This window comes from Sarcophilus harrisii, chromosome 4, assembly GCF_902635505.1.
Source record: "Sarcophilus harrisii chromosome 4, mSarHar1.11, whole genome shotgun sequence".
Classification (NCBI taxonomy): domain Eukaryota; kingdom Metazoa; phylum Chordata; class Mammalia; order Dasyuromorphia; family Dasyuridae; genus Sarcophilus; species Sarcophilus harrisii.
This window is the reverse complement of record NC_045429.1, coordinates 112,825,453-112,850,358: the sequence shown is the minus strand read 5'-3', so window position 1 is coordinate 112,850,358 and position 24,906 is coordinate 112,825,453. Positions and strand designations below refer to the sequence as shown.

The window sequence follows — 24,906 nt, the reverse complement described above, 5'->3', positions numbered from 1 at the left end:
ACTCCATGTACTATATGTCTCATATTGATTCATTAATTAAGGCTGCTTTTCTACTTATAGAATAAAAGACTACAGAGTGAAGGTCTTTTCTTTTTTGTTGAATCACTTCATAGAGTCAACCATTATTATGATTAATAAAGATGGTCTACCCATTTTATAACTTGGAAACTAATGAATGGAGAAAGTGATAATTATAATTAGAGCATTTATTTAAAAAAAAAAAAGATAGTCTAGGAAAAACCACTATGAGAAAAAGATGGAAAGAAAGAAATTGATTTAATTTTTTTTTTGATTCTTTGGATAGAACTTTGAATCCAGAGTCAGGAGATCTTTTTTAGCAGTGTGACACGTTTCAAAGCACACATCCATTTGGTATCTTTTGGTGACTTTCAATGAGTCTCTTTGCTTCATGTAAAAGTAGAGATAATAATATTTATATCACTTACCTTATGAGATTATTGTTAAAAATGCACCTTATAACCTTAAAACTCCATACATATATTTTATTATTGACTGACTGATTGCTAGTAAGTCTATTTTATTGTCAGATTCCATAGTCTGTTTCCTAATTGTTAAGACTAAAGAAGCTTAGCTTGGCTGATGCTTTGATGACACACAGCCCATTGTCAGAGGTAGAAATCTTTCTAGCTTGGTGGATCCACTAAGCTTATATTCTGGGGCAGCTTGATGATGCAGTAGATAGAGCACCAACCCTGAAATCAGGAGGAACCTGAATTCAAATCTGACCTCAGACACTTCCTAGCTATGTGATGCTAGGCAAATCACTGAACTCTAACTGTCCCTCCCAAAAAACAGGGGAAAAAAAAGAAGAAATCCTGTATTCCACTGGCATAATCTTTGAAGATACATGAAGAAGCATGAATAGAATCTACAACATGTGAGGCAAGGAAATAAGATATGAATGTTCCAGTTAAGGCTGGAGAGAATTATCAAAAGAAGGTTAGTTACTAGGCAATGATTTTTTTCCTCCACATCAATTTATGAAGACAGAGTAATAGCATATAAAATGATATTAGTGCTGGTATATGCAAGAAAAAAAAAGGATTATTGAAATATTGAATTAAACAAAGTTTAAACTGAATCTATTATCTGGATCAACTAAGTGGTGCAGTGGATAGAGTACTGGGCATCTAAATTGAGAACCAGAATCAGAAAGACCTGAGTTCAAATCCAGCCTTAGGAACTTCCTGTATCCTCCTTTCTGTAACATCCAGTGACCCCTGGTCCATAAGAAACACAGAGTCACTTAATCTCTTTTGCCTCAGTTTCCTCATTGGAAAATGGAGAATAATAGTATCTATCTTCCAGGATTATTTTAAGGATCAAATAAAATAATTATAAAGTTTTTAGCTCAGTGCCTGGTACATTGTAAGCTATATATAAACATAAGCTATTATCATATTGCCAATTATATATTCACATGAGCATAAATATTTAAGATCTTCACATATACATATATGAATGAATTAATGAATGATGAATGGATGGATGAATGCCAAAGCCTTACTAATAAGTGTGTATTATGTACCAGGTATAACTTTAAGCACTGGGAATATAAATAAAAACAAATAAGACAGTGTTTCTTTCTCAGGTAGCTTATATTCTCATGAGAGATGATGGCATAAAAGGGGAGCTAGAAAATTGGGGGTGAGTTTGGCAGAACACATGTAAGGATGTGGCTTAGAAATGTTTGGGAAAGGACATGTTAACCAGTTTTCATGGGAAGGATAAGGTAAAATCTCATCTTGGAACCTACGATCTCAAGGACAGAGTTTAAGTTCCAGTGAGAAAAGATTGAGAAAAATGACTAGAATTTAGTTTGGAAATGACTTGGGAAATGAGGATTCATATAAGTGTATATGGATTTGTTCAGCATATCTATGTATCCATTTATCCATCCATCTATCTATCTATCTATCTATATTTATCTACCAGATATATAGCCACATATATCTGTATATTTTTTATACAGAGAGGCTTATACACTAAACTCATACATAGGCATTTGTTGTTTTTGCTCAATCATGTCCAACTCTTTGTGACATTTGGAGTTTTCCTGGCAAAGATGTTGGAGTAGGTTTGCCATTTCCTTCTCCAGCTCATTTTATAGATAAAAGAACTGAGGCAAACAGTGTTAAGTGACTTGCTCAGAGTCACACAGTTATTAAGTATCTGAGGCTGTTCTTGAAGAAGTCTTTTTAATTCCAAGCCCAGTGCTTTATCCAGTCTGCCACCTAGCTGCCCATATATAGGCATATCCTTATTCAAAAATTATATAATATTGCCATTTTGTCCATACAAATTGAGAAAATTGCCTGAGTCTGAGAAGAGGAGGTGTTTTGTGCATGGTCACTTGACTAGTAAATGTCTGAAGTAGGTAAACCAGGAATCCACTCAGTTTGGAAGAGGTAGAAAATGTTAAACAATATTTCTTGCTCTTAAAAATTACATTCACAGATTTAATCATCTTCAGTTTTTTGATGAGAAATGCCCAATGGTAAAATGTTAACATCAAGATCCAAGAAGCTCCTTATGTGCCAATTTTGTCTGCTATATTCCAAAGGTAAAATAGATATTCTGCAAAATGTCATGCCTTCCAATAAGGAGACTTTTATGTAACATTTCTGATGGCATTATAATGAACTTCAAACCCCATAGTTTCTACCCAATGACACACATTATGCCCTTTCATATTAAATATTTATATATTGTTATATAATTAATTAATATCTAATGCATAGAGACAGTTCATTGAAATTAGAAAGAGCTTTAGATTCTTTTCCCATGCATTTCCTTTAATTCTGACAGAGTCATAATAGTTAACATGCATATAACATTTTAAGATTTGCATAGCACTTTACCTTTGTTCAGTCATTTGTAAACTCCTAGAAAGGAAAGTTGATATAAAGAATATATCCAGGTCACTAGAATAATATTTCCCTTTGTAACATTATTTAACTCTACAACATATATAACATTATAACTTTACTATTACATGTAAAACATTAAAAATAAAAGGAACTCCCTAAATTTGATTTGCTATATTGCTGTACCTTAAGAAGCTTTGGGAATTTTTAGATCTCACTTTCAGTACTTTTTTGAGCATCTAAACTACATTTTTCAATTCCCTACATTTTTTCTACTTGGTTGTAGTATTAAGTTTTCAAAGATACAGAGAACAAAGACCCACTGACCATAGATAGCTACAGTAATATGAGATCTGAAGCTTAGGTGATTCCCACTATAGCATACTATGTAAATGTGTTTCTGAAATCCTTAAGGTAAGACCTTTAAAAAAAGAATTGGACAGTTGTCAAGGATGGTTGATTTTTAAGACTTAACTACTTGAGCAGTGTTCATTTAAAATAACATATGAGTCTCTCACAAAATGATCTAAGCTGAGCAAACTGCCACTTTGTCCTTTCCTCTCAAGGAAGTACCGAGCTACTGGGGATGCTGTGACAGACAATGAAACTTCTTTGGATGATTCTCACTGTTCCTTCCTGATAATGTTTTTGCTGCATTGAGATTTAAAACCTCAAACTCCTTTGGAAACATTATCAGACAATTTCCTTGTTGTAACTCTAGGGTTAAGAAGATCCTTCTTTTGTTTTTATGAAAATTAAGATCCATTGAGAGACATGTAAAGCAAAGCTATTACTTCCTTCTGGAAATCCATTTCTCTATTTGAGCTGCAAAAGCTTTTCCACTTCACTTCCTCTTATATTGAGGTCAGTAGTCCATACAACCTCATATAGTGCTGGGACAATGTTATAGGAATGTTCTAAGGCATGTCACCTACTGCTGCTCACAGAGTTATTTGACTTTGTAAGACACCAGATCATTTCCTCAGGCAGCAGCCATAAATGGTACTCATTATTTACAATTTTGATTCATCATAGCCAAGGGTAGATAACATTTGCAAAGCAAGCTGGGTAAATTCTCAAAATATCGGATGGGGAGGCAGAGTTTTCTATGGATAGTAGGCCACTGAAGCCACTTCCCTCCATACTCTGGAGATGCAAATTCCTCTGTGAGCCATGAGAAAAATGCTTGATTAGTTAATCTCTGGGGTATCTACTTGGATACTGTTAAAATCTACCCTTCAATTCCCCATTTGTTTTCTACATTGTTTGTTCTGGTACTAAAGACTTCACAATGAATATTTCCAGTTCACGTTAATGCTTTATTTTTTATACTTTTGTTTTGGCTTTTACTATTATCTAATATCTGATAAAATATAACTGGAAAAAATATAACTCCTCTTCTCTCTTCTCCTCTTCACTCCTCTCCCCTTCTGTTGTCCTTTTCTTCCTTCTCTCTTTTCTCCTTCTATATTTGGCTTATGTTTATATCTGTATAAAGTACATTGGACTATATATCTGTATAAAGTACATTATTGGACACGTCACTGCAAAGTAATAAGATTCCATATATTTGGTTTTTATCTTATTTATTTCAAGCAAATATATTGGAATTTATACATTCAAATGAGAATTATTTTTTGATGCAAATGCATCAAGAGGTAACATCTAATCTGGACAATTAAGATGCCATTCTAGTGCTACATTTAAAAATATTTTTTTGGTAAATTCACTTTGTGTGTGTGTGTGTGTGTGTGTGTGTGTGTAAATTTGCTTTTGAAATTACTCTGAGAATCACTTTGAAAGTCAATGAGAAAAAAGCAGTCATTACATTACAGTTATGTCTTTTTTTTTTTTTTTTTTTTTTTTTTTTTTACCCCATAGAGGATTATCTAGCTTATATATGTTCCTTATTTTTTTTTTCAGACTTGATTTGAAATAATTTTTGGCTTTTTCGAAAGATCAGACACATCTTCAAAGGAAATTTTTTTTTTAATTGTTGAAGATAGAAGAGTCTCTTGTTGGTTCTGAAGGCCAGTCCCAAAAAATTTTGGTCAAACAGCAGCATCCTTGGAATAAGTAAATACTTAGAAGGGAATGTTACTTAATTTAGGATGATAAATTCTTGGATGTCCTGTGAAAACATGGTTCTTTTATAGCCACATCAAGATTATTCACCAATTGTTTCTTGTGTTCAAGTCTTCTTAATTCCTTAACAGATTTTAACTCTTTCTAAGAGGCCAGACATTATATCTCAGTTAAGTTCTGTTATATTTACCAAATGGCAGAACACTTGGGCTGATTTAGAAAATCATTAAAATTGAGACTCATTTCCCTAAGTACTTAACAAATTGTAAGATCTTTGTGGTCTTACTATGACTTTGGTGAAACAGATAAGTATAGTTTACCTATTTCTTAAGGAAAAAAAATAAATGGAGAATCACATTTCCTTCCCAGACTAACAAGACTCAATTAGTATTTGGAAAATATTTTGAGATTATTACATGATGACTCTTTACTTGAAATAACTGCACCAACCTATTACATCTAGAAAATTAAAAAAGAATCATGTCATTATACATAGAGAGTGGACTTTAAGTCAGGAGAAGACCTGGGTTCAAGGTCTACTGCATTTAAGTATCTGCATATTTGCAATTCATATCACTTCATCTCACTGTGTCTTAGATAGTAACTGTTAGATGGAGGGAGTTTTCACATCAGGAGCTCATGAAAATGTTTTGGTTCGTTCCAGAATTCTGGTGTATAGTAATTAATTGGTTATTCTTTTTAAAAAAAAGTAACTGATTATTCTTTAAAAAAAATAAATTTATATATTCCTTGAAAGAGAAGAATATCTTTTTAAGAGATCTTATGCTTAGTTTTCAGAAAACCTTATGACTCTGTGGTCCCCAAGGATTTTTTGAGATATAAACTTGTTGCAAAATTAGATTTTTCTTTCTCCTTCTCACTTTTATATTGTGCGTGTTTTTTAAAGGACTCTTTTTATGTTTATTTTTAAATATGAAACTATACGGGTGATATTGGTGCATTTCTTTTTATGTGTCCAGAATTTAAACCTGGAGGCTATAGGAGTACTGAAGTGAAATTGGCCATATACAGTTAATAAATTCTGAGCAGAGATGCATAAATCAGCAAAGGGTATTTTTTAAACTTTTTTTTTCCCAAAGGGTGTTGAGGAGGAGGGGAGAGAAGTTTGTCTTTAGAGAATTGTTTTCTATCAGTTCAGAAAATAGAGAAAAACCATCCAGCAATACCCAGTGCTGGTTAGCAGATTGTCATTTTTAGGTTTGATGTTCAGGGGTTTAATTGTCTTTCATGTGAACAATGGCAGGCGCTCTCTGGTGTGCCATGCTAGCATGATAAAAGGGGGCCGTTCTTGCATAGCAATGCCTTTTTTTTATTATTAGCGTAAAAAATTAGCAAGCTGGAAGTCGTTAGATGGAGTTCCACTGGCATTAATTGTAATGCAGCCTGAATTTGTTTGCAGACCAGTGCGGCAAGACAATAGCAAGAGGATGGGGGATGAGAGTAAGGGGGGGAGAAGAGCAATATTAATAGCCTTTTACTTATTGTATCATTTTAGTGGGCCTTAATAAGGTGTCTGCTGTCAACTGGAATTTATTTTTTTAAAAAGAAAGAAAGACATGGTAATTGATGTATTGCAGTAAGTATGGATGAGGGCTCAACTTGATTAATGTATGAGTTGGCTTTTTAAGGCATTTTAAAAAGGCTTCTTAACTGGGTCTTAAGAGACTGGCACAAGCCCACTGTAAACTACCTCATTGCAGTTGGAAAACAGCCTGACAGCTGCTGATGTCTCTTGTGGCTTTTCTTTTTTTTTCCTTTTCTGATCAGAGAAAACTGAAGTAATATAGTCCTCGTCAATAATTGCAGTGCTTAAAAATCTTATAAAGGGATTTCGACTCTCCCCTCTGGAGAGAACTTTCTAAAGGTTAAATTAGTTTTACTTGTGTGTGCTTCAAATCTCTTCACTTCCAATGAGGAGCAAGTTTGGTTTTTAAATAAGCTGTTAGAGTATTGCTTAGATTTATGTCTTGTTGGATATGTACTGTTTTCATGTGTGAGATTGACTTGTACTATAAGAGATTTCGAATTCAGACCAGTTTCTCTGTTCCCCAAAGGATGGTGCTTTCTGAATTGTTGTGTGTGTGTGTGTGTGTGTGTGTGTGTGTGTGTCTGTGTCTGTGTCTGTGTCTGTGTCTCTGTGTGTGTCTGTATATATTCTCTTGAATGTGTATGCATGTAGTGGGAACCTAGGGAAGTTTCCTCTATATTACTTCTATATTCCTATTAAACAACAGGTGCTTTGACAATCTTTGAAACATACTCCTCTTGCATACTTCATTTCATATTAGTTCCATACTTTCTCTTTATTGAAAGTTTTGAAGAGAAAGATTAGATGTAGATCTGGAGTGCAAATAGCAGAGGAGCTTCAGGGAGACATAAAATACTTGAGCTTCTTGTTACCCATAGGTGCCAACAAAATGCCCCAGGTACTATTATACTCCTTTTGATAATAATAAAAAGACCGATATCCCAAGCATTCAGTGTTGGCTAAAACTACTAGGGAATTTCTTTGTAGGGGAAATTCGTTTTTATTCAGAACCATGGCCAAAACCTGAATTGAGATAAAACCCAGGAATATGAAAAGTTACAAAGGAAGGTATTGGAAAGAAAAAACATTTATGCTTACACATACACATGCACACACACACACACACACACACACACACACACATATATATATATATACATATATACCAACTTTCTACAATCCCCTAGATGGTCCCTTTTTACTAAACTGGGTTTTTAGAGTTAAACAACAATCAAATGATCATGTGAAAATTCTGCAGATGGATTGGCAGTAGTATATTTGCAGCTGGGCCTATTTGGAACACAGGTGTTTCAGCTTGCTTGCTGACTGGTGAGCGGGAAGGCAGGAAACTCATTGGGTAGAATTACCTACTGATGTTTCCCAGAGAGAAGTCTATCCACTGTAAGTAATGTCATTCTGCTTTATTGCTTCTTTGGTTAGCTCAGTCTTTAGACATAAGTTAAAGGAAACATATATATCATTTTGGAATAATTCCACTAATTTTTTTCCCTAAGTAATAAGTTAGAAATATTAGCTAGACCATGACACATTCTTCCTTTGGTTACATAATTTCTAAGGAGAAAATCAAATTATCACCATTTTAAAGAAATGTTCCTTTTTCATTTAGCAATGTATATAAAGGGTTTTGTATATATAAAAATATTTACTTGAAAGGAATTTTCAATAATTAAAAAAGGAAATGGACAATAGAAAAGTTTATCAACATTAATGACAATAATTTCATCCAAAAGTTTAACCAGTGTAAATTATTTGCCACAGAGAGACCAAAAGATCTGAGAAAGCATCTTAGACTTGACAGATAGAGAAGGATGGCTGCCCAAGGCAACACTCAGTTAGAATCAGAGAGAAGGAATGGAGAGAAAAATAGTTTAAAGAAAGCTTGATAAAATAGCCAACTAAGCAAGGTTATCCCAAAGGTATTCATGAATAAAAATGGAAAGAAGACTGCAAAAAGAAAAAAAGATAGAAAAAATTTGCAAAGAATACATATTTCAACAAAATTTCTTCAATCAAAAATGAGGAAATCCTAATATTATAGGCCTTGAGGTATTTATGGAGCATGTAAGAATGTCACTAAGAGAACAAAAACAGGAAAGGCAGCTAAATTTACCTAAGATTATAGAGAGAGGATTAATGTTGGAGGCAAAACTGTTGTGGGAACATTGAGGATCCCCATATTCTTGGTCTCTGTGGAAAATTAAGATGCTAAAAATATGAAAAATATTTCTTGCCTTATTAATTCTTTTTTAAGTGACCAAGAGAACAACAATATCTAACTAGGATCTGTGTGCCACCTGTCTCATCTATACATCTGTATAAAAGACATCTATAAATTAACTCAGGGAATCCTTAAAAAGAAAATGAGTAGAACACAGCAGATTTTTTTTCAAGTAATTTTCAAAAATGGATAACATTTTTATTATCTTGAAATTAACAAGACTTTGTAATATTTCATTGTGTTTTTGGTTTATTGATTATAAAAAAAGATTTTGATTCAGGAGAACAAAATGATGGCTTCTAGCCTTTTTTATATCAAAGTGTCCCTCACCTACACAGCAAGATTGTATAAGATTGTTTTGAAGACATAACAACAAGACTATCACTGTTCATTGACTCTCTCATAATAAATATCAGCCTACTCACAAAACAAAGAAATATATAGTCACTAAAGATATTTGTAATTGTGATAAAAGAATTTCTATAGGTGATGACTTTTTTAATTGCTTCTGATTGTGGATTTCATAATGCTTATTGTCCCAAGTTCCATGACAGAGCCTCTCTAATGAGATCTATAATCACTCAAAAGAGATTGGTCTATCTTTCCAAGATTAAGTGGATAAAGGAAGTCTATTGCCTGAATTTCACCATATATTTGCATAGACACCCCATAGAATTTGTACAACAATATGTATATCTAGCAGAGACAGCACAGATGAGCCATGCTTAGAATTGAAAAAGAAGAAGAGAGTAGTCTTAATTGTTTTGGAAAGTTTCTTTATTAAAGTCATGCTTCCCATAAAAGCAAAGGCTTATCTTTACTAAGTAAAGTAAGTAAATAATAAGTAAAATATTAATCTTTTACTGTTGTTGCTATATAGCAATGATATATGGAACACTACTGCCACTGAAGGACCACAAATGAATATCACACAGAGGGAAAACATGCTAAGTGTGAACAGGCTGCAACATATAACCTTAGAGGTAAAGAAGAGTAGTATATACCCTAAGAAAGAATAAGGGGTATCTTCAAGAAAGTGTTTGAAGGGAAGAAAAGATGCACATGTAAAAACCAAGGAATGAGAAGTGAATAGAAAGAGTGCTCCACTGGTACTTTATGATTTTAGAAAAAAAAGAGAGGAAGATCACACAGTGAATGGACCCCCTGTGGCAAACTATGGGAGAATATGGACAAGAATCACACAAGATGAGTATGTATAAGTGGATTATAATGGACATTGTATTATATTGTGAGACCACACAGGTCCATTTGAACAATATTAAAAAATAAGAGTACATCTGTTAATGAAGAAGATTCATTCTGATGACATATCAGCTACTTCATTACTCGATGTGGAAAATGAAGATCCCAGGAAACAAATGTTAACTATAGGTCTTGTTCTGCTAATTTCATTCCTATACTTTACTAGTGTCTTTCTTTTCTTCAGCTGCTCTATAAAACTGGAACTTCCTCTAGGAAGACATTCCTTTGGAATCTGTATATGTAGGTATCTTCCAAAAAAGTATCCCAAGAATTTTTTTTAACAATCCCCTATATAAGACAAGATTTCCCAATATGTCAACCTAGCAGTCATATAGCTATCAGCTACTCCCATTTCAACAGCTTATACAAAAAGGAATAGCTTGGAGATGTGATGGCTAGAATATTTTTGCTATTTTTTTAATATCATGGAAAATAAAAAAAAAAAGGTTTTGAACACTGGAGGACAATATCCTTATTTTACATAAAAAACTGATCTTGTCCTTATCAAGACCATGGGGCAGATAACTGTCAATCACCAAACACCTTACCTTTCGCTCAACTACAGCTTTTTTGCCTATAGATATCTATTAATCATTATGTGCCGATATTGTTTAAGTCATTCACCTCAACATTGTTGTAAAAAAAAAATAGATTAGATGACACTTAAAGAATGGGAAAAAAAATCAAGACTACATTAGCTGGTCACTGATGTCACAAAATAAATAACATTCCACCTAACTGCCTAGTTACAACATTTCAATACCCAAAAGAAAATCAAGGGTGAATCAATTTACATTTAAAAAAAAGTCCTCCAGTTTGGAGTTAGCCATTGGGACATAGGTAATTAGTATTTATTCATAACCATATTGGCTTTCAGGAACAGCGTGAAACATGAAGGGAAATTGAAAAACATAATACATGTAAAGTTTCTACCACAAGTCATATGGAAATGTTCAGTGATAAAGCCATGTTTTTCTGGAGTTGAACCTTTGATAGAGACAAAAACTTTAGTTCTTATTTTTCAGAATTTTCTTTTATTGGCCTTTAGTTGCTGTGGCTGAAGAGGAGACAAGATCATCATTTAAGAAGGCCATTTCCAACTCATAGCTCTCCAAGGGTTTCTCCCATTTATGATGGTTGTTGGGGTCAGACTGGAAGCAGAGATTTGCATTATAAGCTGTCTCTACCGCAATCAGGGGTTATTTTAATTCACCTGGTACATATCACCCCCTGCCTCTTGCTCAGGTTGCCCTACTATTTAAAACTCAGCTGGTTTGCCTGCTACATTGATAACAGTTGTTCAACAATTGATGGTGATGGTAGTCTCCTTCTCCACAATTTGTTATCCTGGATTGTGATCCTAGGTGGAAATCTAGAAATAGGCTTGGTATCCTGATACATGATGTTATCCCAAGGCCTCTTGGCTTTGCTTGCTTGTTTGCTTATTGGTGGCAGTTGATTGGTGGAAGTGTATGGGTTTAAGAATAATAATAATGAAGCTAATTTTTGTATGGCACTTTGTAGTTTATAAATCATTTTACAAATATTATCTCATTTAATCCCCTTGAAAACATGCAATCATTATTCTCATTTTACAGATAAGAAAACTAAGACAGAAGTTAATGACTCACTTAGGTTACATAGATATTAGATATTTGAGAAAGGCATTGCACTCAGATCTTTTTGAGTTCAGATTCTGCACTCTATTGTACCACCCAGGCCCCTTTTCCACAAAGGTTGCTTCTCTCTTGATGGCTGTGGAGACTAGTCTGAAGGTAGAACTGATGATAATCTGGAGACTGTGGGACTCAGGCTAGATGGTTGATGTCAGCCTAGAGGGAGATGTTGAATGGAGTGACTCAAGGATCAGACTTTGGCCTCAAGCTGTATGACGTTTTTATCCATGATTTGGATGAAGGTATAGATGACAAGCTTATCAAATCTGTGGATAACATAAACCTAGGAGGGTTTACTAATAGGCAAGATGACAGAATTGGTTTCCAAAAGATGTTGACAGGCTAGAATGATGCATCTAATAAGATGAAATTTATTAGGAATAAATCTGCAGCTCTCTACTTAAGTTGAAAAAATGAACTGCTCAAGTATAAAATGGGGTAGGAGTAGTTAGATGACACTTTCTGTTAAAGATACCTAGGGGTTTTAATGGGCTGCAAATTCATCATGAGTCAAGGTTTGACACTGAAACCAAAAAAAGGATAATATGGTGATAAGCTGTGTCAATCAACACATAGTGTGCAGAGCAATGGAAGTGGTAGTCCTACTACATTCTGAACTGATCAGATCATTTTCAGAGTTTCATTTTAGATGCCATATTTTTAGAAAGCACATTCACAAATTGTATTATGACCAAGATGGTGGAAGGACTAGGACAAATTAAATACAAGAGTATTTGAAGAAACCCTGGAGAAGACTTGGGGGTCCATGATAGTTCTTTTCAAACTGTCTTTGTAGTAGTCTTGTGATAAAAGAATTGACCTTGTGTTTGTATGTGGTGGTGGTTGTTGTTTTTAAGGCTCAGAGGATAAAACAATGTAAATGTTGTAGAGAAATGTTGATTTAGTATAAGAAAAAAAATTAACAATTAGAATAGTACCTAAAATGGAATGGACAGGAAAGATTAAGTTCCTCGTCATTGAAGCTAGATGACCATTTCTTCACATCTTCAAATGTGAAGATGACTACTTCTTCAAACACGATTCCTTAATTTAGGTAACCCACTATACTAGATGACCTTTAGGGTTACTATCAATTCTGCGATTCTGTGATGTGGATTCCCTTTTCATACTTGTAGACATTTTAGTAAGGAAAAGCATTTCTATCAGAAAGGGGAATATGTCTAGCAGGTGATGGCATTTTCAGACCTTGAGATTTAGAAACAGACATTCCCAAGAACTTCCTTATCAGTGTCTTGTACTATCAATATATAACATTATCCTCTTTGCCTCCCCATCTCTAATGCTCAGTGATCATAACAATTTGAGGAAATCAATATTAAAGTATAGAAACTTAACATCTGGCCTTGGAAGGTGATTTCTCTTTTATTTTAAGTCTTTGTATTATAGGTTATAAGGTGTTTGATGGGGGGGGGCGGTAAATAGAAATCATTCTTTGTTATCCATTCATCTGTCTATTTAACAAACATTTATTTACCACTTATTATATACAAGGCACTATGTTAGATATTAGCACCCTATCATATAAAGTAATACACAATTCCTACCAAAACAGAGAATCATTTTTACTAATTTATGATCTTATTTCCATCACTATTTAACCCGTTGGGACAACTATATTTTTTAATCCAAATTGATTCCTCAGTAGTTCTTCACCTTTATTTATCTTTCATTTCATTGTCACCGTTGCTATCACCACCTTCATCTTCATTTGAGATTTATTCATTATTTATACCATTTGGGAAGATTGTTCAAATAGTACAGCACATATTATTATTGTCTCCAATATCATTATTGTCTCCTCCATTGCTAGAAGGGCACGATTTCATTATTTGTATTTACTTAATTCTTTAAAAGTAAATATGTTTCAGCAAGACCTGGAAAAAAGAGAAAAGATAAAAACCCCATTGATTTTACATGTCTAGAAGAAATTAAGTAAGTTAACTAATGAAAACAAAGGTAGGTTTTGACCCTTCTAGTCCTCCTCAGTTGGCCATATAATTCTTATCACTCTATTCATTCTATGCATAATTATTTGATCTGAACAGAATTTAAAAATCTTGATCTATGATTCCCTTTCTTTGTCTAAGCCACTCTGAAATTCTTCATAATTTTTAAATGGGTGAATTGCGAAAAGATGTCCTAAATTGCTATAATGTTTGAGTTCTCCATGAGTACAGTAAGTTTTTGTTTTCAATAGATTATGCTTTGGTTCTTTCCCCCAGCACAGTTTAGTAAGAGATGGTAGCCCCCTTAATCGTGGTAGCCAACAGTCATGTCATTATATGACCTTTAAGGTTTCTTCAAACTCTAAATCTTTAATTAGCATTAACAATTGTAGCTTTTTAAAAACTGGAAACTGAATGGATGTCCATCAGTTGGAGAATGGCTGAATAAATTGTGGTATATGAATATTATGGAATATTACTGTTCTGTAAGAAATGAACAACAGGATAATTTCAGAAAGGCCTGGAGAGACTTACACGAACTGATGCTGAGTGAAATGAGCAGGACCAGGAGATCATTATATACTTCAACAACAATACTATATGATGACCAGTTCTGATGGACCAGGCCATCCTCAGCAACGAGATCAACCAAATCATTTCCAATGGAGCAGTAATGAACTGAACCAGCTATGCCCAGAGAAAGAACTCTGGGAGATGACTAAAAACCATTACATAGAATTCCCAATCCCTCTATTTTTGTCCCCCTGCATTTTTGATTTCCTTCACAAGCTAATTGTACAATATTTCAGAGTCTGATTCTTTTTGTACAGCAAAATAACATTTTGGTCATGTATACTTAAAAAAAAAAAAAACAATTGTAGCTTTAAAAAAAAATTAAGATTGCTTCCTCTAGTTAGACATTGTATTTTACCTTTCTTATTAAGCCTGCTGGGAAATACAAATAGACTCAATGAAAATATATAAAACACAAAATAAAATGGGTAATATTGGAGAAAAACCTTGTGTGAGAGTGTTATGAAGAAAGCATTTTACAAACCTTATATGTGAACTATTATTAATGTAAAAAACCAGTACATAAATGTTATTTAAATGACTAAATGCATAATGTGTAAATATATATCATGCTGCATAATTTTCCATCAAACATAGCTATGTAATGCTGATTTCTCCAAAGAGAATCAATTCTACAGGCTTGCCCCCTCTTCATAAATTATAGTTATGTTAGTAATGCATCTTAAGTAAGAGGCCATATTATTTTATGTTGGTCTTTTCATTTCTAAAAAAAAAAAAATAAAAAAACAAAAACACTTCAAATAAATTGAAAAACACAAATTAAGACCAATAATCAATAGGTAGTCATTTTCTTCTTCAAATCTGTGTGTGTATATATATATATATATATGTATATATGTATATATGCTAGAATGTACAGGAACTAGTTCATACTGGCTTCCTAGAAGCATTATTAAATTTCAGTGTAAGCATTTATACTTGAAATTAGGCAAATGGCACAAATTGATTTGACTTTCTTGATTTATTGTTGTTGTTGTTGTTGTTGTTGTTTGATTGTCTAGACTTAAGACAATGATAGAAAAAATGTTAATAATTTAAATTTAACTTAAAAGTACATTGTATTAGGGACAGCTAGTTGGTGTAGTGGTTAGAGCACCAGCCCTGAAGTCAGGAGAACCCGAGTTCAAATTTGGCCTCAGATTCTTAACACTTCCTGGCTGTGTGACCCTGGGTAAGTCACATAACCCCAATTGTGTCAGCCACAAAAAAAAAGTGCATTGTATTATTGTAGATCTGATAGTTGAACATTTACTAGCATACCCTTATATATATGAAACAATCATTAGAATAGTTATAGCTCATGAGGGAGACAATAATATATTGCCTGCAATTTAAAAAAAATGATAAGTAGTTGTAGAATTTATATAGTGTTTTGAAGTCTGTAAAATACAAAAATTTGGATTCACTTCATTTTTTTTTCTAATTAACAGGCTACCCTTTCTTTTTGGGGTACCTGGAAAAGTTATTTAAAAACCTCCTTTAAAATATAGGAGAAAGGAATTCAGTTTAACTATATATTATTATTATGTAAGAAAGTATACGTTGTTCATGGTCATTTCCTAGCAAATTGTAAAAATATGCCTATTCCCTATTTGATAAACCATCTCATCAGAAGTTCCAGTGATTTACTAATACAGCAGGCATAATTGTACTGATAACATTAAAGGCCCAAATGATTAATTGAATATATAAGCACCTTTTTGGTTTTTTTCCCTTACCTTTGGGAAATAAGTACAGATATAGTCAATTGTACTTCTACATGAGCATCACTATTTCTAACTTGCTTCTTCAAATCTTTCCTTTAAAGTTAGCAAGTAGAAAAACAGCTGTCTTATTTAGTAGCACCAGAGACCAGTTTCTATGGAAGGAGACAGGGGAATCACATGTTCCTTACTCTTATATCAGATGAAAATTTTTAGGGATCACTTAAGCAACAAATTTTTTTTTTCATGAATGAGGCATGCATTAGGCATCTGATAATGTCTTAAAATAAGATACTTAAGTAGTTCTGCCAGTCTAACCAAATGAAACTGTTAGATTTCTCGACATGAATATCCATACTAGAGAGAAAACTTTGTCTATCTTCACTTATCAAAGCAGACTAAATTATCAGTGTGTAGCATTCTGTATAACATTTTAAAAAGAATGACACTTTGACAAGTAGTACCTTTTAACAGAAGGAATCCTGCTACTGAATATCTTGGACAGCTTTTTGATAGAGTCCTTGTTATATGATGTGGTAGAATCACCACTGGCTCAGAGGACTAAAATCCTGTCCTTGGTGAATTTTTTAAACCTTCCTAATAAATATTTTACAAATTGAATAATAATATTCAGTAATGATTGTCACTGCATTATACAACTACAACTTCTGGGTGAAGGTAGTTGGGAATATAGGTGGGAACATATGGAGGAGAATTTAGTAAAAATATAAACTGTATAATTGTTTTATTTTGTTTTTCTTTTTAGCAATTACAGACTCATGGGGTCAGAACTAGAAAGACCATTGACTCCATTTTACAGAGGCAGAAAGAGTTTTAAAGAGACACAAAGAAGTTAAGCAACTTTCTTCAAATCACCCAGAGATTTGCATCTAAATCTTCCTGACACCAAGCCATGCCAACTCTCAATCAGTCCCTGAATTGTCAGTAATCATTTGTTTCATTTTAAAAACGGTAGAACTCGGTTAAAAAAAAAACTAGCTATTTTTGTTTGTTTGTTTAAATCATTTTGCTCATATAGGCGTAGCATAGTTTTCTGACCAGTGATTGATAGATGTAGACCATTTGGGGAAGAGCAATCTGAGAAATGTAGATTTGTCATTATTCTCTCATTAGTTTTAATCAGAGTTGGCCTTTCCTTGATTTGACATGAAGCTTTTATTTTATGTTTCAAAATTGCAAGAGAAGGTAGGAAATTTAAATCTAAAGGTCCGGGATTATCTAGTTCATAGTGTAAAAAAGGATTTTAGAAATTCCTTAGCATGCTAGTAATCCAGGGGAAAAATAATTAATGAATTAAATAAATACAAAGGATAAAATAGAGCTGTGTGCAAAATGCTGAGCATAAGTACCAGACATGTACTTAGCTACAAGAGTTGAGCAACCACTCAAAGAAGCAGATAAATCTTTAGGTATAAAGCCTTGTGATGACTGCCAACAGGGTTCCCTTCTAGATTGAAGTTGGTGCAAATGATATCTGATCTCTATTATATTTCTCTTGGGTGAATAATCAATTGATCAATCAATCAACAAGCATATAGCCCTTAATATGTCAGGAACTATCCTAGGTACTGAGATTTTGTTGTTCATTTATTTCAAACATGTCCAACTCTTCATGATTCCATTTGGAATTTTCTTGGCAAAGATAATGAAGTGGTTTGCCACTTTTTCCAACTAATTTTACAGATGAGGTTCAGTACTTGCCATTTAGTAAATAACTTTGTGATTTATTTAATTCAAGGAAAAATGCAATCAGGAAAAGTATGGTTTTAGAGAAAAATATCCATGTACTGTAATTTTTGAGATACTGAGTATATACAAGGCTATTATGTTTAATCAATAAGAGGTATATATGTAGGCAAAATAAATGTACCAGTTTATAAACTCATAATAGATCTGAAGTTTTGCTAGAAAATATTTAATTCATTGTGGACTTCACAAAATGTCCTTTATTGGCTAATACATGAATTGTAGCTACTTTAAGAGTTATAAGTTAAAATACCATGTACCTTCACATACCTAATAGAAAGAGCTATTAATGAGTCCTTGTACTTTAGGAGGAGATATCAGAAATATCCTGATTACCAAAAGGGGCATTTTCATTTTATACATTTGAAGAAGTCATCCTATTTTTGAGCCATGACATGATTTGAAATGACTAGAATTAGGGTGGTATCACTCTTTTGATGTCTGTATAAGCTTTATTAAAAAGGATCCTGTCAAAATCTCCTATAGATAAAATCAGGGCATGTTCAGCTTCTTTGATGGCTATTTCCTAATATTTGAGAAACATGATTTTTTTTAAATTCAACTTTCCTCCCAAATAATCTTTCAATATCAAAGCCTATTTGGAAAAGAGATTGCCTCTGATAACTGACGCTAAAATGGCGTAAGATGTGTCCTTTTGATCTATCTGCATATATGTACACATACATGAAATGAATCCATTTTTGTTCAATTGCTATCAAATTTAATAACCATTAAACTGAGTTCAGAAAAAAAAGTTTCATATCAGCCTTTGAATACATACTTTTAAATATTGAAAGATAATGATTTGTACAGCATTGTTATATAATGCATTTCTTGTCTTCTGTTGTATGCATGTGACGAATTCCAGTTGATAAGCCCCAGACTCTGGAGTCAGTTGTCTGGCTAGTTATTAAGATTAAGATAAGTACTAAGAACGAAAGATACAGTGCATTGTACTACCCTTATGGGATTGGGCCACCTAGGATTCTGAGTGTAAACAATGAATTAGTTCACCCTGACTCCTTTTCAAACCTGAGGTGTACAATGTAAATATTTGTAAAATATGATGGAAACAGGGGGTGAAGATTATTTTTGCAACTGCTAAATATTGAAAACAAAGATTTTACCAAGTGAAAAATTATGAAACATAGTTCAACATAAAGCTATATTTATTGTAAAGAGAACATTTTCCTCCTACATCAGTATCTAGATATACACTTTTAAGTTAAGGGGTTATCAGAGAGACATTTTGTCCTCATGGAATATGCCAGTAGCTAGAGAATGTAACATAATTAAGTGTAGTTAGGAGAGCTTTAAAATGTAAGTTATATTAACAAAATGTATATATCCCATACATATGCAAAGGCAAAGTCACCTATTAAAGGCTTCTCATTGATATTTTCTAAGAGAGAAAACTGCATCGACCTCTTTCCTAAGCTGATGGAATGTTACTGAGGCACACTGAAAAGAGACAAATATTTTCTGAAGTACAGTCAATGATTCACACTAAATATAGTAAATATGAGCTTTGCTGCAAATTGGTAGGCAACATTTTCAGCCTAGCAAAGTTTAACTGTCTATAACATCGCTAGAGGAGTGATAGAAAGGGGTAATTTAGCAAGCGCACCATAGCAACATGCTGTGCAATGTAGAGCACTGGGTAGCAATTAATTTTTGTTAATGAATTTAAAACTAGATGTATGGAAATGGTTATATGATATGTATACACTGCTAAACAGTTAACTAGTCCTTAGGGCTTACACTTTAATTATCTGTATGTAAATCATTTTGAACAGAGCCACCTAATGAGTCAAAAACAGCCAGGAAACTCACATTTAGCTTTGTAAAGACTCTTGAACTCAAGGACCAAGCTCCTACAACCTGCAGGTCACGGGGTAAGGTCATAAAAGCTCATGAAGAGCCTGCCATCCATACTGTCTGTGGTCAGAGAACTCCTGACTGTCCTTCATGTGGAGAAACATAATCATTCTGCACATGCTCTTTCTGCTTGTCACATTTTTGAAGGTGAATAGTCATGCTTGACAATGTGTTGGCCCTTGCATAGGGTTGAAACGTCCTCTATATGTTACTAGGTATTTTCTTGGTCCCTTCTACTTAGACATTGATACAACATGCAAAGTGTCATAAGAGAGTATCTGAATCATTAGCTAGTGGCTGCTGGAGAATGTGGGAAGAAGAGAAATTGAATAGGGCTATGGGAGAAAGGTTGTCTCTTTCATAACTTCAGGAAAGTGTTCTGGGTTTTAGAGTTCTAAGAGAAGAATGGTCACAAGTGCATTTCTTACCCAGCAGATGCCTCTTTTTATTGTCTAAGCTCTCTGCAGCTGAGGAGTTAAGATGTTTTTGATAGGATGTATTGAATGAACAGCATTTTCCTTGAATTTAATGCAGCTTTGTAATGGAGTAGATTTACAACCCTAAAGAAGCCCAATTTAGAAAGACAATATGCTGAAGAATAATGAAAACTGTTCCGTCAATGCAGGGGGTTAGACTTAGATGACTCACGAGATTCATTTCAGCCCCATCATCTGTGATTCGTTGGAAGAAAAGGATGTATTTGTATCGTTAGAAAGAGAACATGACAGAATGTGAAAATTTCTCATCTTCCACTGGAGAGAGTCATATTAGAGAATTAAAATTTATCTCTTTCCTTTCTACTCCAGTTAAATCATGATACCTTTTGAACTCCCTTAAGGCATATATATTGAAATTCCCTCTCTGCTAAGGATGAAGATATATAGCTAATAGGCTATCCCCCCTTGTGTACAGTTTATTAAGTACAAGTAAAATTTAGAATATAACACCATATTACAATAGATTTGTAATGAAAATGTTAAATATTGCTTGGAAACTTTAAAGACGCAACATTTACAGCCTCACATACTTTTAAAAACTTTCATAATTCAAAGTTGTAGTTCAAAAAATAATGCACAATATACATTTATGTAGTATAATTGGTGTTATAAGCTTTGCCTAAGAATAATCAAAATAAAAAAATTAACTGCCCTTTGTCTTACATGTTTTAAACAACAGATAGATGTTCCATATATTACAGTTGAATTGTCTAACATTGAAAGGACTTTGGTATAAGCCAAATGCTGAGAGTTAAGATAGATAGATCTATTAATGATGGCCCTGATTGTTTGACCATAGCAAGTGTCTTAGCCTGATTTACTTAAACAGCCAACAAAAATTTATTCTGGGTCTACTGTGTGCAGACCACTGTTTCAAGAGGATTTGCAAAGAAAGTAAAATACAGAACTAGCTCTATTTATTAGCTTTTTAAGAAATATTAATTGAAGTGTTTTCTGAGTCACTTCGAAAAATCAAGAAGTCATTGCCAGAAGACTCAACTCTTGCTGAAACGTATAGAAAACAGATTTTTAGTTCTATTCATTCTTTCAATTGTCATTCAACTATCATACCTATTTTGTGCAGAATCCTGATCTTCATCTTAATTTGTTCTTGTGACATACAGTTTATGTAGTAACCTGATAATAGGGTTTTGAGAGAAAAGGACATTTGAAAATTCATTTTAATAAATTAATTCAATTCAGCAAATGTTTAAACACCTACTATGCACCAGGCACTGTGCTAGGTGTCCTACTAGGAATACAAAGACAAAAAGGAAACAGTTCTTGTTCTCAAGGAACCCATCTTCTTTTGAAAGGAAAATAACATATATAGAAAATTAAGTCTTGGGGCAGATAGGTGGTACAGTGGATAGAGCACCAACTCTGAAGTCAGAAGGACCTGAGTTCAAATTTGACACTTAACACTTCTTAGCTGTGCAATCCTAGGCAAGTCACTTAACTCCAATTGCAATTGTACAGTGAAAGGAAGGAAGGAAGGAAGAAAGGAAGGAAGGAAGGAAGGAAGGAAGGAAGGAAGGAAGGAAGGAAGGAAGGAAGGAAGGAAGGAAATTAAGTCCTTCTATCAATCTATCTGTTGCAAATACCATATGATGAAGACAGGAAAGAGAAAGATTAATAGCTGGAGAAATTATCAACAATCTCATATAAGAGCTCATATTTTACATGAACATTTATTATTATTTATTGTTTCATTTTTCCCCAGTTATATGTAAAACAATTTATCACATTTATTTTTAAAACTTTGAGTTCCAGAATCTCTCCTTTCCTCCCTACCCAACCCCTCTTCTTGCTAAGGAATATGTGAAGTCATGCAAAACATTTCCATAAAAGTCATCACATGAGCTTTTAAAGAAACTAAGTATTCTAATAGATTTCATGTAGAGAACTGTTATATTTCTCCCCTCAATTTAAACTTATCCCTCATCCATGATTTCTTTGAATGTATTAAATAAAATGCAATATCTAGATAGGATTTTTGCTTTTGTCATAGGATCCTGACATTTATTTGGAATGACTTCAGAAGGCATGGAATTCTAATTGAGACAAACTTGGTTGATACCTTTCTAGAAGCATGAAACCATTGTAATTGCTATCTGATGCATTCATAGAGGTTTCCTTGTTTGGACAGAGCTCTCTCATTTTCTCTTCTTTTCTTCTTTTTCCCTGACCCTACCCCTACCCCAGCCTATTCTACTTGTTTTCTTCAGAACAGAATTTTATTTTCATCTTGGAATCTCTGCATGTTAGGATAACAAGCACAAAAGAGAATGCACCCAAACAATGTGTAAGACAAAATTAGGGCAATACTTGGGTTCTGGGAGGTCTGTAATTAAAGCTATCTAAATTTTAAAAGAGGTTCAGATTTATATTCCAAGGAAACAAAAAAAATTAAGAAAGAATAAGGAAGTGAAATACAGCTAAAGAAACCCTTAATTCCAATATATTCAACTCCCCATCAGAAGAAATGGCATTAATTCAGGTACCCAATTACAGTAATGTGGTTCAGAGCACCTCAATAGGTGTTTCAATCTCAAGCCAGGACTAACATTTGTAATCCTTTAAATGCACTTAAGAAATTGATGTTACAGCCCCACAATCTGTTAGGGGCCTTGCTTCCTGGCTGATTGCAGAGTATCCCACCATTAATTGGATCATCAGAATGTGATCCGCGTCCTGGTCCCCGGATTATATAAGACTGACTTTGCTCTGACGTGTTGAACCAGAGGCTTCTTTTGCTAGATATTTTGACCCTTAATGTAGATAAGTGGTATTTTTCATCAATCTTAGCTTGCATTAAAAAAGGAAAATGTCAATTCAATGTGAGATGTTTAACTTAATTCAACATCTTTTAATTTAATACCTTGGAAAAGTTAGTCTCTAACTGAACACTTCTGCTGATGGAATTGCTAGAGACAAATTATCTTCTGTTCTTTAATAAAATAAAATTTCTTCTATCTTTTTCTTTTTATGGGTGCTTAGAAGACAATATCCAACCAAAACCTTCACCATACTTTAAAAAAAAATAGAACACAGCTTTAAAAACATTATCTGACTGGTAATAAAAAAAAAAAACAACAACCAAAAAACCTGAACATATCCCTCTGCTATTATTGGAGACAGGATGTTGTTGAAAAGGTAAAATGGGGTAAACAAAGTCAATATGTGTCTCATTTGTAAACTGCTTTCCTATATTTGAGTTATGGAGAAATAATATCCATTATTTAGATCTACCTTCTGACAATATACTTAGCGCATGTTAAAGCAAGAAGAAAGTTTTTGCAATTTTAAGGGTAAGGGGGGGAAGGGATAAAATGGTTGATCTGGTATTTTATTTGTTACATGGTATGTATTAGATAGCCTCAGAGTTGGAATTCTTAGTGGGTACTTGTGAAATCCTGACAGTTCAAAATATCTGGCAGGTAAGCCAAAAATTCAGCTTCCAAAACTCACTAACCTTCTTTTTCTCCTTTTGCCAAAACCATCAGTGAAAGCACTCTAATTACCCTAATTATACCAAAGTCTCTTGTGTCAGGGCTTAGATGTCTCCAGTCCAACAAAGAGACAAAGTAAGGGATCTTAAACTTTGTTCACACCTATTTGAATCAATAGTTCTAAAACTCCATGATGTGGCTCAGCATGGTCTGTTGTCTGGGATCAGTTATGAGTGTGTCACCATTTCTTTAATTAGAGTCTTGGGTGGCATTCCAGCTGCTGCTTCATCCCCAGGTAGAAAGCTGATCTCTCTCTCGCCTTAAGTGCACTACAAGGTTGGAAAGCAAAGTGGAGTTTTTGATAGAATGCTTATATTGCCGCCTCATGCTTTGAAGACAAATGGAATTGCATCCGTGCCTGCTACAACCAGCACACTGGTGCTCCATTTCAGGCAGTGTTGGGTTAGGATTTCAGTTTGCCCTTCCTTCCTAATGGGGTCCCTTGGTGGTGAGTGCCATCCAAGCACAGGATGGATGATATGCCCTAAAGACCTGCATCAGGCTTTCCTTTTAAGCAGTGCCTTACTGAACTTTGAATCAGGATTCCCTCGAACTATAAGAAGATATGAATTCAACTTTGAGATTAAAAAAAGAAAAAGGAAGCTAAGAACTCTCCCTAGCAAAGGTACTGTGAATGAGTACATAGCACAGTGTTTCTGAATTTGACTAATTAGTGCATTCAGAATGATTTCATTTTATTTCCGAGAATTTTGTTTAAATATACCTCCATCTCCTTTTGAGATGGAGAAATAGTACAAATTCTCCTCTAGATTCATTCTGTCTAATACCAGTGACAAGTTCACGGACAAATTAAATTCTCTCTTCTTTAATCATGGAACAACCTAATAGCCTAGAAGTATACTTAGCTTGACCCTGAGAAATACAATCAGACATTAAAACTGATCCTTATTATACAAGATGATCCTTAAAAAAACAAAACAAAACAAAAAAGACATATATATGCCATCCTGTGCCTAGATGTTTCTCTCGTGCGTTCAAAACATAAACATTAATAAAGGAATGGTATTTATTTTATTTGCTGAGCCTGCATGAACTGGCATATAGATTTCCATAAGGTTTTCAGTCGGATGCCAGACGCTTGCCTTTTTCTTTTCTTATTTCTTTTAAATTGCAAGGTACATCTGCCCCTTCAGGGTGGTGGAGAGGTTAAGAGGTGCTAGTATGATAAAGTAAGCCTGCCATCTTCTATCTGCCCTATTGTTTTAGGCTTACACCTGGCCTTTCTGTGGCCTGGGGGAGGTATTTTTTACTGCTTTCTAGGATAGGC

At 33.8% G+C, this 24,906-nt stretch overlaps 1 protein-coding gene across 4 annotated transcripts in view; it reads left to right on the top strand.

Annotated features, from left to right (window-relative positions):
* ESRRG (estrogen related receptor gamma) overlaps positions 1 to 24,906 on the top strand; it is a 654,372-nt gene that overhangs the window by 282,317 nt on the left and 347,149 nt on the right. The gene's annotated exons all lie outside the window — the stretch shown is intronic.